The sequence below is a fragment of the Haliotis rubra genome, unplaced genomic scaffold (assembly GCF_003918875.1).
Source record: "Haliotis rubra isolate DU_JTF1 unplaced genomic scaffold, ASM391887v1 Scf318, whole genome shotgun sequence".
NCBI classification, from domain to species: domain Eukaryota; kingdom Metazoa; phylum Mollusca; class Gastropoda; order Lepetellida; family Haliotidae; genus Haliotis; species Haliotis rubra.
Window position 1 is genome coordinate 1,002,302 of NW_025766989.1, and position 13,151 is coordinate 1,015,452.

A 13,151-nucleotide genomic window follows, 5' to 3' on the forward strand; every position below is an offset into this window, starting at 1 on the left:
AGAATCCATTGTCTTTACAACAACATGTAGACCCACTGTAGATATTGTGAAATTCTTTATCTTCACAACATGTAGACCAAGCGGAACTATGTAGAAATCCATTGTCCTTACAACAACATGTAGATTAGCAGGAAATATGGTTGAAATCCTTTGTTCTTACAACAACATGTTGACTTGCAGGAACTATGGTTGAAATCCTTTGTCCCCAAAACACGTAGACCTGAAAGGCGGCAATATTTAATGTTTTGGAAACCCGTTGTCCACGTGGCATGTCGCCTCGGGTTTTCGTCAACGGACCTGAAAATGTATGAAATCTGTTAAGTATGGTTAACACAATGGCATATATCTCTGAAGTGACCTTGGAAAGGGGTTTGCGATTCTTGCATTATACACCGACGTGTATACGTGCATATGTGTACTTGAACTTGTCAACTTGAACTTGGAAACAACACACACACACACACACACACACACACACACACACACACACACACACACACACACACACACACACACACACACACACACACACACACACTTCACGAAATATACTTAAATAATATGAATTAAAACATAAATCTATGAAAGGTTTAATGATTGATAATTATTTAAGACATATAACTGAGCCCTACGGCATTAACATGTTTGACTTGGTTGACAACAAATGTCATTGCAGCGTAGATCGATGTTCATGCATTTGATCACTGGATTATCTGGTTCAGTTCGATTTTTTACAGACCGCCGCCATATAGCCGATACCCGGGAAGGTCCGGGTTAGAATTGGTCTTCAGCAACCCTTGTTTGTCGTAAGCGCTGACTAATTGGATCGTGTTATCAGGCTCGCTGACTTGGTGGACGCATGCCAGTGCGTAGATCGATGCTCATGATGTTGATCACTGGATTGTCTGGTCAAGACTATATTATTTACAGACCGCCATCTATGGCTGAAATATTGCCGATGTGACGCTAAATTTTAACTCACTCACTCACTACAGACCAGCGTCATAAAGGTGGCATATGGCGGCGTTGACCATCAACCCAACCAACCAACCAAAAACTAACCATATAGTTGGAATATTGCTGAGTGTGGCGTTAAACAACAAACAAACGAACAGACATACCTTACGGGACTGTAGGGGAATTTCACACATAAATCTGTAAGTAAAGAAACATTTGCCCAAATGCCAGGCGACAGGTTTTCCATCTCGGGAATAGTTCACAACGCACTTCAGCTTTGGAACTGAAACTGACGCTGGTTGACCAGGATACCACGAGGTATATATCAAAGGTGATTTGTCAGTCCACCTGAAGCCCTTATGTGACAACCGCAAGCCTGTCCAGATATTTCCTGTTGTTCAAAAAAAGTATGACAGATGAATTCGAACATATTGATATGTACGATAGGACATTAAGAAATACGAGAAAATGTAACAATTTATTTGTTGAAATGTGATGTAAAACATGCTTATGGGAAACAAAAATACATAACATCTTTTTATAAAATCTGAAATCTTTTTCCTGGCTGTAAGTAGATTATCATTATCATATGACTGGACATTTCTTGCTGGCTTTTGTTGAACTTATTTCGTGCTTAGAAGTTCATGTTCTTATCAATCCTTCCGAAAACAATAAACCTCTGCATTGACACTTGTGGGGTTTACACCTTTGGATTACACAATATAGGTACTATATTACAACAATGTGCCATTAACTGGAGATTTAATGTGTATATTGTATGCTTGTGGGACCTTGTGTGTTACGTTTCCTACATTCAATTTGTAATATTTGTTAAAAAGTTGTTTGTATGAATGTATAGAGATACATGTTTTATGAAGTCAGTATTGATTAAACATTCCCAAACTTTAAAAAAAGAAAGAAAGGAAATGCACGAACACTGTAAGAAACAAAAACGACAGGTGACGATTTGGGCCTACATAGACACATTCGTTTTGGAAATTAGACTACGATCTGCGAGCTAGACATTGTAATGGGTCCTGTGTTGAAACTAAGGATCGTATGAACCGGAATATTTCCAACAGAGGACACACATTGTCATTATGAGTCATCAGGCAAAATAATTACTAAAGTAACACTTGTTGGGAGTGCCATATTGCAGAAGTCTGGGCATATAAAAGCTGCATTATTTGGCTTCTATGCTCCCAAGCACTTTGAGTAGGTCTACATCATTCAAATACAAGTAAACGTATTAGTAAGACATGTGGAAGACAATTCCGCATCAGAAAGAAATATTACATATTTGTACCGAAACCATAATGCTCCCGTGACGGACTCTTGCCTTGCCTTTGCCTGTGTTTAGGACGCTACCACCTCCGCGACAGGACGTTTCACGTTTTCGTTTCACAAACACATGCTAATGATATGGTCGGAATCATACAATGCATTTCGAAAGGGTTTTGTCGCTTAAGCTTTACAAACTATAAAGAAGATTGTACAATCCGAATATGAGCACGCGAATCACAACTAAATAGTGATGATACCCGGTGTCTGCGATAAGGATGGCGTACCCACCCAACGGTGGCAGTCTCCATAAACACACGCAAAGGCTAGTCAATTGTTCACATAAAAACGTGAACGCATAGTACAATTCAAAATATGGAGCTGCATTTGACATAATCGGACGTAACTTCTCTATATCTTACCCTTACATTGTACATTGGTCCTCTCAGGTTGCAAGTAAATGGTTATCAGATTTCAGTTTCATTTTTGTTTTCATCACAGTAAAATATATCACATATTTTTCATATTCACGTTTTTGTGTATTCCTCTCAGATTGCAAGTAAATTGTTACCAAATTTCAGTTTCAGTGTTGTGTTCATCAGCGTAAAATATGTTAAGTTAACTTTTAGATAAGCAGACTTTGATTTTCAAGCATATACAACATGTAGTATTTTCGTAATTATCGTAAAAAAAGTGGGCGTTGTTACATTAATACCAACGTGTGTATGTCTTACCAAATTCCCGGAAAGGGGGGCAACGTTCCTCCCCTGTAAAGGTTGTGGTGGGCAAAGTTCACAGCAAAACAATACAATCAATCAGCTTGTGTATGTTATCATTCAATACCAGGGGATGAGCAATCACTACCTGGCATTAGCTGGCCAATCAGCGAGATTGAGCAAGCCGCTGGCCATTGGGCAGCACTCTTGCCCAAACCCAGGGAATGGGCAATTCCGGGAATTGGGCGCGACATACACTACACGCCAAAGAAACGTTACCCTCCTACCTTTATCAGTTACTTAAAAACTATCAAAGGTATGTTAGAAGGTATTAGTTTACAAAAACTTACAAACACAGCTTTATGCAAATCACGAAAAAAAAATTCCAATGCATTCATATTTAGGTGAAATGCATATTTTTTTCAGAAGAGTTAAATTGTCCTATTTTCGTCAATGCCGAAATAAACCAATAACAGTAATCTAGATGTCCAAAAGAAAGGTTGAAATAAAATTCTGCTTTGGGACAAATATAAACCATTTAAAGTCACCATTTTCCAACTATTAAAACAGGAAACAACTGTTGTAGAAAGTGTAAAATTGTAAAATAATCATTCATAATCTTTTAAAACATTACTGTACTATACTGTAAAAAAATGTTTAGGAAATTCTACAATGCTCTTTGTTAACATTTTTGCTTGCAAGGTAAAATTTTCCATTTTCTGTTTACACAATGCAATATCAATCGCCAAAACGAAGCGATATTCAAGCAGTATTCGCATCCATTTCACATGTAGAATGATTCTATAGGGTATGAAGAGAGCCTAGAAAAGATGATATGATACACAAGTAAGAGAAATATGCCACGATTAACAGCTGAAGAGAGAGAAAGAGCCATTGGGACGGTGCAGATAGGGTTGACATACAATGTTGTTGCCAACGCCCTCGGATGTCACCGTATCACGGTTATAAGACTTATTCAGGGCTTCAGACAGACTGGGGTCACCGTAGACAGACCAAGAAGTGGACGTCCACGCATCACAACGCCAGTTGAAGATAGGTACCTCCGTCATTAAGGAAAAGGGTAACGTTTCTTTTGGCGCTTAGTGTATATATAAAATACAGTAGAATTCCTATTCTTTTCTCACCTGTGGTCTTAACAAAGTAGGTCATTGCGGCTTGTTTCTCAGGAGTATCAATCTTAACCAGTCTACTTCTGTTCTTCTTGCAGAGAGCTCTTGCCTGCTTCCATTGTGCCCTCGGTCCTGGCTTGAAACACAAGTGAGCTCCTCTCGAGTAAGTGTACCCTCGTCGACAGGCAGCTGAAAAAATCATGCTGACGGTCAAGTGATCGAATAATACTTAGATATGCATTGAAGTATTGCAATCCATCGGGTCTGATTGGCGACAAACCTTTTGATGCAGAAGAATTGATTTCATTGATATCTTTCAAATTCACTCATATTTCCTCTTTACTGAAAACACATGTTGATCCTGTTAGGGCAATGTTTATTTTCGTGTTGAGGAGTTTGATGTGTGAACAGACACTCACTATGACATTGTAGTGGGTGGGCGCGGTGGGCGAGCTGGCTAAAGAGCCGGGCTTGTTATCCAGCGAGGTTGAGGTGTCGCGATCGAGCCCACCTGTGACCGGGTGTAAAAACCCTGGAGTCAACTTTGTGTGCAGACTCTTTGAGTATTGTCACAACCCCTAGTGTACAGTACACAACTGTGCACTTAAACGAACCCACGAATCCGTTGGTATATGACCAGCTGGTGGCCACATGAATACGTGCAAACACCTAGTTGCGGGTAAAGCAACGTGCAGTGAACATGGACAAACTACTGCGACTATGTGTCCCAGTCCACCCAGCTGTAAATGGGTACCTCGTTAGGATGAGAAAGCAACAATAACTCGGTGCGCCTAGTGGCTGCAAGAGTTGTATACTCCCCAGGGAGTTGAGATTCACATCCAATGATCGAGGGAAAAAATACCAGCGCCTTGAGCATGCACGAGTTGCCTGGATATGTGCGCTATGTAAATATCCCATAATAAAGAAATAATAGGTGACCTTCACCTGTAGCTCACCTTCACCACTAGTTTCAAGTGTCACAAACACGAGAAGAGTTACGTTAAATAGAAGAAATATCTGTCACAGATGACAGTAGAATATTAGCAAGGTATCACAATTTATGTCTAAAAACCAACCATTTCAAAAATTTAAATATTCTTTTTAATGCAGCGACTACATGTTAAATTTAATACAATTAGAATACGGACTGTAGATAGCAAGACCATGGGGTCTTCCGTAGCATAATAGTATTGCGTCAAGTTGTTTTGTGACATTAAAATTATTACAAATACGTATGCCCAGTTTAAGCAACTTCGGTTGTCTTTTTACAAAAACGTAACACTACAATCTAAATAAAAAAAATCTTTCAGAGGAAGGACTGCTTACACAATAAGGAAAGCAGTTTGCAAGAAAGTAACAGTTTGTTCTTCAGGCAACTGTCAAAGATGAGATATAAAATATCCCTAAACAAACATAGAAAGAATCGGAATGTGAAGGATCATCTTAATATATATAGAGAGAGGTTTCTGAAGCATTTCTGTTTACGTATCCAGGAAAGGCATTGAGAAAAAAGAGAGTAAAATCTGAAGCATATTGGCAAAACAAGTAATTATAATAATTATATACTAGCCACATAAAGAAACTGTGCATTGTCAAAATATTATCCCAGTTGATAAGTACGATAACAATGTCAAAGGTACGTATAAACTTTAATGGAGGGATCATGAGACCATAACAAGTCGGGAGAATTTCAATTGAAAAGTCAATCACAATGACGTCGACGTCACGAGTCCACATGCGGGACAGGGGTCAAACGACCATGTCACAAGCTCAATAATGGGTATGTCCACCATCGGCATTGAGAACAGCAGTGCATCGACGACGCATAGAGCCTATCAAACGTGCAAGGAAGGCTTGTGGGATGTCACGCCAGATTCTCTCAAGTTCTGTTGCAAGGTCAAGGGCGTTATCTGGAGGATGAGGAAGACGGCGTAGACGTCGATCCATCTCGTCCCAAACATGCTCTATCGGGGAGAGATCCGGTGAATTTGCAGGCCAAGGCAGTAAGTCAACGTTGTGGTGTTGCAAGAAATCCATAGCAACCCTTGCCGTATGAGGGCGGGCATTGTCCTGTTGGACTGTTAACCCAGGGCCATGACGTTGAAGAAAAAGGAACTGCCACAGGTCGAAGAATCTGATCCCTGTAGCCCACACCAGTTAAGTTGCCCTGAACAATCACCAAAGGAGTGTTTTGGCGTGCTGTTATGCCACCCCAAATCATCACGGAACCACCACCACCAAAGCGACTCCTCTCCAAGACACAGGCCTGTGCATAACGTTCTCCCACGCGTCTATAGGCAGGTTGACGTCCATCACTATGGGAAATGTTAAACCTGGACTCATCTGTAAAAACAACATTTCTCCACCAAAACAAGGGTCTGCGGACATGATTCTGCACCACATTCAGCGAGCTTGTCGATGACGTTGTGTCAGGATAGGCCGTATGGCGGGACGTCGTGGTCTGATCCCGTGATGACGTAAACGTTGTCGAACTGTGTTGGGGTGGATACGGCGAAGTCCTGGGATGGTTCGGGCAGTCATCACTGCAGTCTGAAACCTGTGGCGAAGATGGGTCACGATTATCCATATGTACTGTCTTGGCGTTGTTACACGTGGACGTCCCAGAACGTGGCCGATCGATGACGTCATTTGTGTTCTGGTAGCGTCTCACCAGTGCAGAAATGGTGTTCCGGTGGCAGTGGAAATGTGCAGCCACTTGTCGTTGAGACATTCCCCCTCATGACGTTGTGCGGACGTGAGCCTTGGCATGCTATGCGTTTCAGTAGCCGTTTCATTTTTTGAACGATCGCAAGGGCAGGGGTTGAGCTTTCCAAAGTGACAGTATTGTGTGGCATTCATTTGCTCTGTTTCTCTTTCCCGGAATGCACGTGCAACAACGTATTGCACGTCTCAAGGACGAACCCACTGACGTCACGGAACGTGGCACGTGCATGCATGTTGGATACATGTCACTAATGTCTGAGTTTAAATCCTTATGTGTCTACACAGGTTTGATAAATTTAGATTTTAAATTATTGTATGCACAGTTTCTTTATGAGCCTAGTAATACATTGTGAGCCCTTGGTACTTCCGTTATACAGCTACATTACTTTACTGCACATGGCCATAACTGGGGTTAGCAGTCATGGCCGTTATACCAAAAAATGTTAAAATATGGAACTGGTTGTTCCCTGCCAACCGAAACACACACGCAAGCACACAAGCACGCATGTACAAAGACACATGTGCATCAGAGCAATAACATTGAACGCAAAGTTGGATCAATTGCCACGTCACAGACAAATATCTTCTGAACATTCAAATGAATATCCTATGCAAGTAATGGACACTATTTTCAATCCTTCCAAAATTAAACCCTGTTTCTAAATTCTATTTTTATGCTCACAATGTTTCCACGTGTAGTAAGTCATTCCGATGTATGTCCTCGTCATCAACGATGTCGTGTTGTAGACGAGGCTGCTGAGGTAACATTGTTGATACTGACGGTGATAGAAGAAGGATGAGCATGATCCTTCTGACATACATCTGGTTGCACAGTGTGTGAGACTTACCGACTGTGTCGACAACAGCCCTTGCTGCAGCACGTTCACGACAACGCTGGATGCTAATAGATGCAACATCCTTCATCAATTACCTCTTTCCTATGTTCTTTAACAATTCCTTTACTGCTTACAAGACTTCCCCAAGTTGTTGGTACTGATGTACCGGAACAGTCCCCACAAACTTCCTTTAATGTCTAAATATTTATACACATCAATATCTTAAAATACCATTTCAGAGCAACGTCCAGTTTCTCATATCATCATTCCACATTCCAATATCATTAACCCTTATACCACAGAACCGGTCCTCTGACATTTTCAGACTTCCTTAAAGAGAAAATATGGTTTTAGAAGGTTAAAGAAACAATGATCAAATGTAATGTTTGTTCTGAGGTATAGAAATATTTATGGACGATAAAGAGCTTCTTGATGAGACATTTAAAGCCTCGTGTATCATATTAATTGTTTTTACAGTCGGGTTAACAGCCAAAGGAATCTTAATATCTTTCCTTTTACAACGATCGTGTCCATTGTGATGTCCATCATCACTCTGTGAAGAAAAGACTATAGTAGGGATGCTGCCTTAAAGTGACGGCACATTTGGTATGCGCCACACAGAGAGAAAGGCCCTTTTCAGTTTGTACACGACCCAATGGACAAAATCAGTTCGCAAACCTTTGTTTGGAGTGAGTGAGTGATTGACTGACTGTGTGAGTGACTGAGTGAGTGAGTTAAGATTTAAAGTCACATCGGCAATAATTCAGTCATATCGTGACTGAAAACAAGTTATAGTTTCATAATTAATACAGGTAAATTATAAAACTCTGTCAACGAACGACAGTAAAATAACTAGTTTATCACAGATTTCATAAAAAACTAGTAATTAACTATAAAACATTTTAACTATAGATGACAATACAATATAAAAACAGGCTATAGATTGCCAACGGCTGACGGTTGATCACCATACTAGGGACCCCTTTGTTTAGAGGTGCCACTGGGCATAAAAGTGAATTAACATCCATGTATGACAATGTTCATGAAGGGGAAGATGTTCGAGACATTTTGAACAACATGCGATTACAAGGACGCAGGAAGAAGTACACATGTTCTGCAACGAATACTAATGCTCATGTATATTTTTGTCAGTTTGGCATTTTCCCAGATCTTCACAGAGCGTGCAGTTGTAAACGATATAGCCTTATTGTGTTTATATGGAACAACTCTTCCATTTATTTTAAATACTCACGTATTAACAGTTTCGAAACTAATATCTTCATATATCCATCCCTAGTGGGGCGGTGGGGTAGCCTAGTGGTTAAAGCGTTCGCTCGTCACGCCGAAGACCCGGGTTCGATTCCCAACACGGGTACAATGTGTGAAGCCCTATTTCTGGTGTACCCCGCCGTGATATTGCTAAAAAGCGGCGTAAAACCATACTCACTCACTCACTCCATCCTTAGTGTTTTGGTACAGAACTATCCATTTTTAATTCAACATATATTTACATAGCACTGCTACGAATAAGAACAATGATGGGACATAAAGGCAAATATAAAGCTTGATAACATTGTCAGCTAGTATCCAATCACAAGCATTTCCTCTCATCCAATTCTTTTGTCAAATGCAAATAGAAGTTTATTTTTAAACAGACAACAGTACATAACTGACGATACAACTTTGTCCAAATGTTTTATTCAAACATGCATTCTGTTCCCTTAAAAGATCATAGCTTGCACTTAGTGTATATTACTGGACATAGTTATATATTGAGAACATACAATACTGTACTGTCAATGCCAAAGGACTACAACCACAAATATGTGTCGACCAACACATTTTACCATTGCTATGAGTGATGTAGCCTGTACAAACAATATTAGCAATATCAGAATTGTCTTCCTATATCCTGATCAATGTTTCCCACCAATTAAAGAAGTTCCAAAACATATTCCACTCTTTTCTTAAAAAATAAGGTTATATGTTATTAAGACTTTTAAAAGTACCCAAATCTCACCATAAACACAACATATCAGCTTCACGTCGATCGTTTTCAAAAGGCTTCAAAATCGATTGAATGCAGCCTGCATTTCCTCGTGCTTGAGACATGATAGGTCTTAAACTGAGCCCTCTTGGGTTTCCTAGTTAATGTTGATTCCCAACTGCAGATTGACTTTCATTGTGCTGTAATTAAAATTCACAAATGAATACAAATTCTGTACAAAGGTATCACAATGGGAGTACAAAACCGATTTACTATTCGAATACGGTGTCAGTAGTGAGTGAGTGAATGAGGTAGAATTTAACGTCACCTCGGCAATATTTCAGCCATATAGTGACGAGAAATGTTTTACATAAACAATAAATTAAAGTTGCTAAATAATCAGTCATCGAAGGACTGTAAAATAACTAGAATATCACAGATGGAGTCTACAACTAGCATGAACATGTACAACTATTTTATTTACGAAGACAATATAATATAAAAACGGGCTGTAGGTCGCCAACAACTGACGGTGTCAGTATAATGCAAGAACATTCATTATAGCAATAAAGATGATAATATTCACCTTTCAGAAACAGAACATGGCAACTACATGGCAACTAGGTATGGAACAGTATCCTGATCAATAACCAAATACCAAAATATGTAATGTGAGATGAGAGGCAATAACTTGTTCCCTTTATATACGTAAGAACAAGCCGAGACAATTCCACACCATCTTGAAGGCAGGCGATTCTAGAATATGCTTTCCAGATCATTCTACACTGTTCTCAGCGCCACTGGTGATGCCCTAAGGCACACAAGCTCACTGACTCTAGGCGTACAATGTTTAACAGGTGTAACATTGTTCCACAACTAAATATAGTAAATATTTTGAAGCGTGTTTTCATTGTAATAATTCTAACGTCCCAAACATTTTTGTACGTGTTGCCAAAAACCCCAAAGATATCGTACCTAGTTGCGACATTGCCAGCACAATGCAAGTCACAATCAAAACCAGACGTGTACTCTTTTTAGTGCGTCAGTTTATGAACCAAGCAACTATAATGAGAGACATGTAGCTGAACATTCTTCCGCATCAAATTATCTATTGATATTTCGGATATCTAAAGAACAATACGATATAAGAATAGAAAATAATAAACTTTGAATAATATAATCAAGGGCGGGTGAAGAACAATGACAACGGATCCGTGGGTTAGCGTAGTTCTTTTGAAATACAGACTTGGAGGCATAGTAGATGATAGAAACTGTACTATTGATTTTCGGTTCTGAATATACCCGGTCTTCTCTCTTAACTGGATAATAAACAGATTCTAGCGTGTTTGGAAAGTAACAATTTAGTTGGACATAAACATGGTTGGGAGACTTTGATTTTTTCACACTATTTGATTCATATGCAGAGACAATTCAGCATTGAGGCGACTGAGTGGAGGAATAGCTCCTGAGGAAACGGTCTCTAGCAAACGTGCATGTAACTCAATCTAAAACACTTTATTAATATTTTAGGGAAAATGGCGTTTGAATTTAAAAGCATCCCAGAGATTGGTACATCAACCACACCCACTAAATGTGCTATCACGTTTCAAGACGAAATTGTATCTTACGTTTTACAAGACAATGGTGGTGGGGATAATTGCTTCTGTAAGCACTGAACTGTAATTGTCTTTTATGATTAAAGTTGAAACGTTCTTTACGTAGACAAACTATGAATATCTCATTTCGTAACATATGTTATATTTGGCATTACACTTTCTCAGCTATAAAGTACCAATTCTAGTACTTTTGTTAGGTTGAGTCCCATTCGGGATTCGAAGCCACACTCTGAGAGTCAGGCACCTAATCGCCAGCACACAAAGTCAGCCATCTACCCTACTCAGGGTCTCCAAAACAGGACCTAATCCAAATATGTATGCATAAATCCCGGAAGACACACATGCTTGTTGTAAATGAAATAATTCTTAGTCACCTCTGTTTGATTGTGATATTAATGTTCGCCAAGGATGGCTCGTGAGTCCTACTCTATTCTCCCTGTTTATAAATGATTAGCGAAAAGAAAAGTGGGTTCACATGAAATTGGAATTAAGCTTCATCCAGACCTTACCCCCGATTCTTTTGCTGTTATTTGCAGATGCGATAACTATAATTTCGGATATTGTGTAATTTCCAGAACCGATTTGACATTCTTGTGCAATATTGTTGTAAGTACAAGTTGACTGTAGATGACACCGTGGTGCACGTTTGTATGGCGCCTCATTTCACAAATATTTAGAGTTACACAAATATTTTCAAAACCCCTCATGGTCACGACGTACCAGATGCTTTGCAGATTAAGAAGGCATTGTTTTGCATTTGCTCATTCAAAATTAAAACATAAAACCTGTTAATAGTACGTTAGGATTTTGTACACATAGGTTGTACAAGTCATACTTTATGGAGCTTAAATAAGGGGTCGCGATAAAATGGATAGTTCGACAAATATAATTTTGCCTGCAGCCGTTCTAAATACGTTGTACTTAGTATGACAGAGATTCTCCTTATGTATCGTTTCATGTTGGCGCTGTAGAAGTACTGGTATAGAGATCCTAAACAGTATGCTGATGTTTGAATTAGCTAATGGCATGTTAACTGGTTTGAATAATGTGTAGGAACTGAAAAGTAATATGAAGGATGTTGTATCAGAATGTGTCCTCAAACTAACGTGTTCATTTGATCAAGGCTGCCATGTTGAGCAAAACACAATTCCTATTTAGATATAACACTTCGTGTTGAGCCCTATTTGAATGTATAACACTTTCTAAATAGAAACTTCAACTAACAGACATAGGTTGCAGATGACACAATGGGGCATACTTGGAGAAGGATGTTGCTGTAGAAGAATATACTTCTGAATCTGCATTTAAAAATATTACATTTTCCTTCAGCAACATAGACCTAATATATGCAGGTCAACTCTTTATTCGTAACCTTAGTTTTCTACTATCAACATCAAACGTGAACACCATAAAACATTCAGCCATATTTTTGTGCAGTTTGCAAACCGTTTAAGTGATACTTGCTAGTTCTTTCTTTTAACTCCGGCGCACATCATCGACCATAATTTGTTGATCCTTTCTACATGCAATAATGATCAACCATTGTGACCATTGTGAATATAGACTGATGGGCTAATCCTTTAAAACGACTATTGAACGTGACTGCCCAGTTAATTGCGCCACTCTAACGAATCTATAATTGCTGGCTTACTTATTCATATAAGCGCCTCTTAAACGAATCTGATATTGTTGACTTTACTATTCATAAAAACTAACATCAATATACACCGTTTGCACATCGGAATTGAGGTCGATAACTGTTGAAACGTTTGGACCAACAGGAAGTACGAGTTGTGCTCTCTGACAACGGAGTTTCAAATCCACTCAGTCACCTAACTTCGCCATTAGGCTGGCATCGCTGCCACACCAGTAATTATACTCAAACCGTAAACTTCTTGAATAAC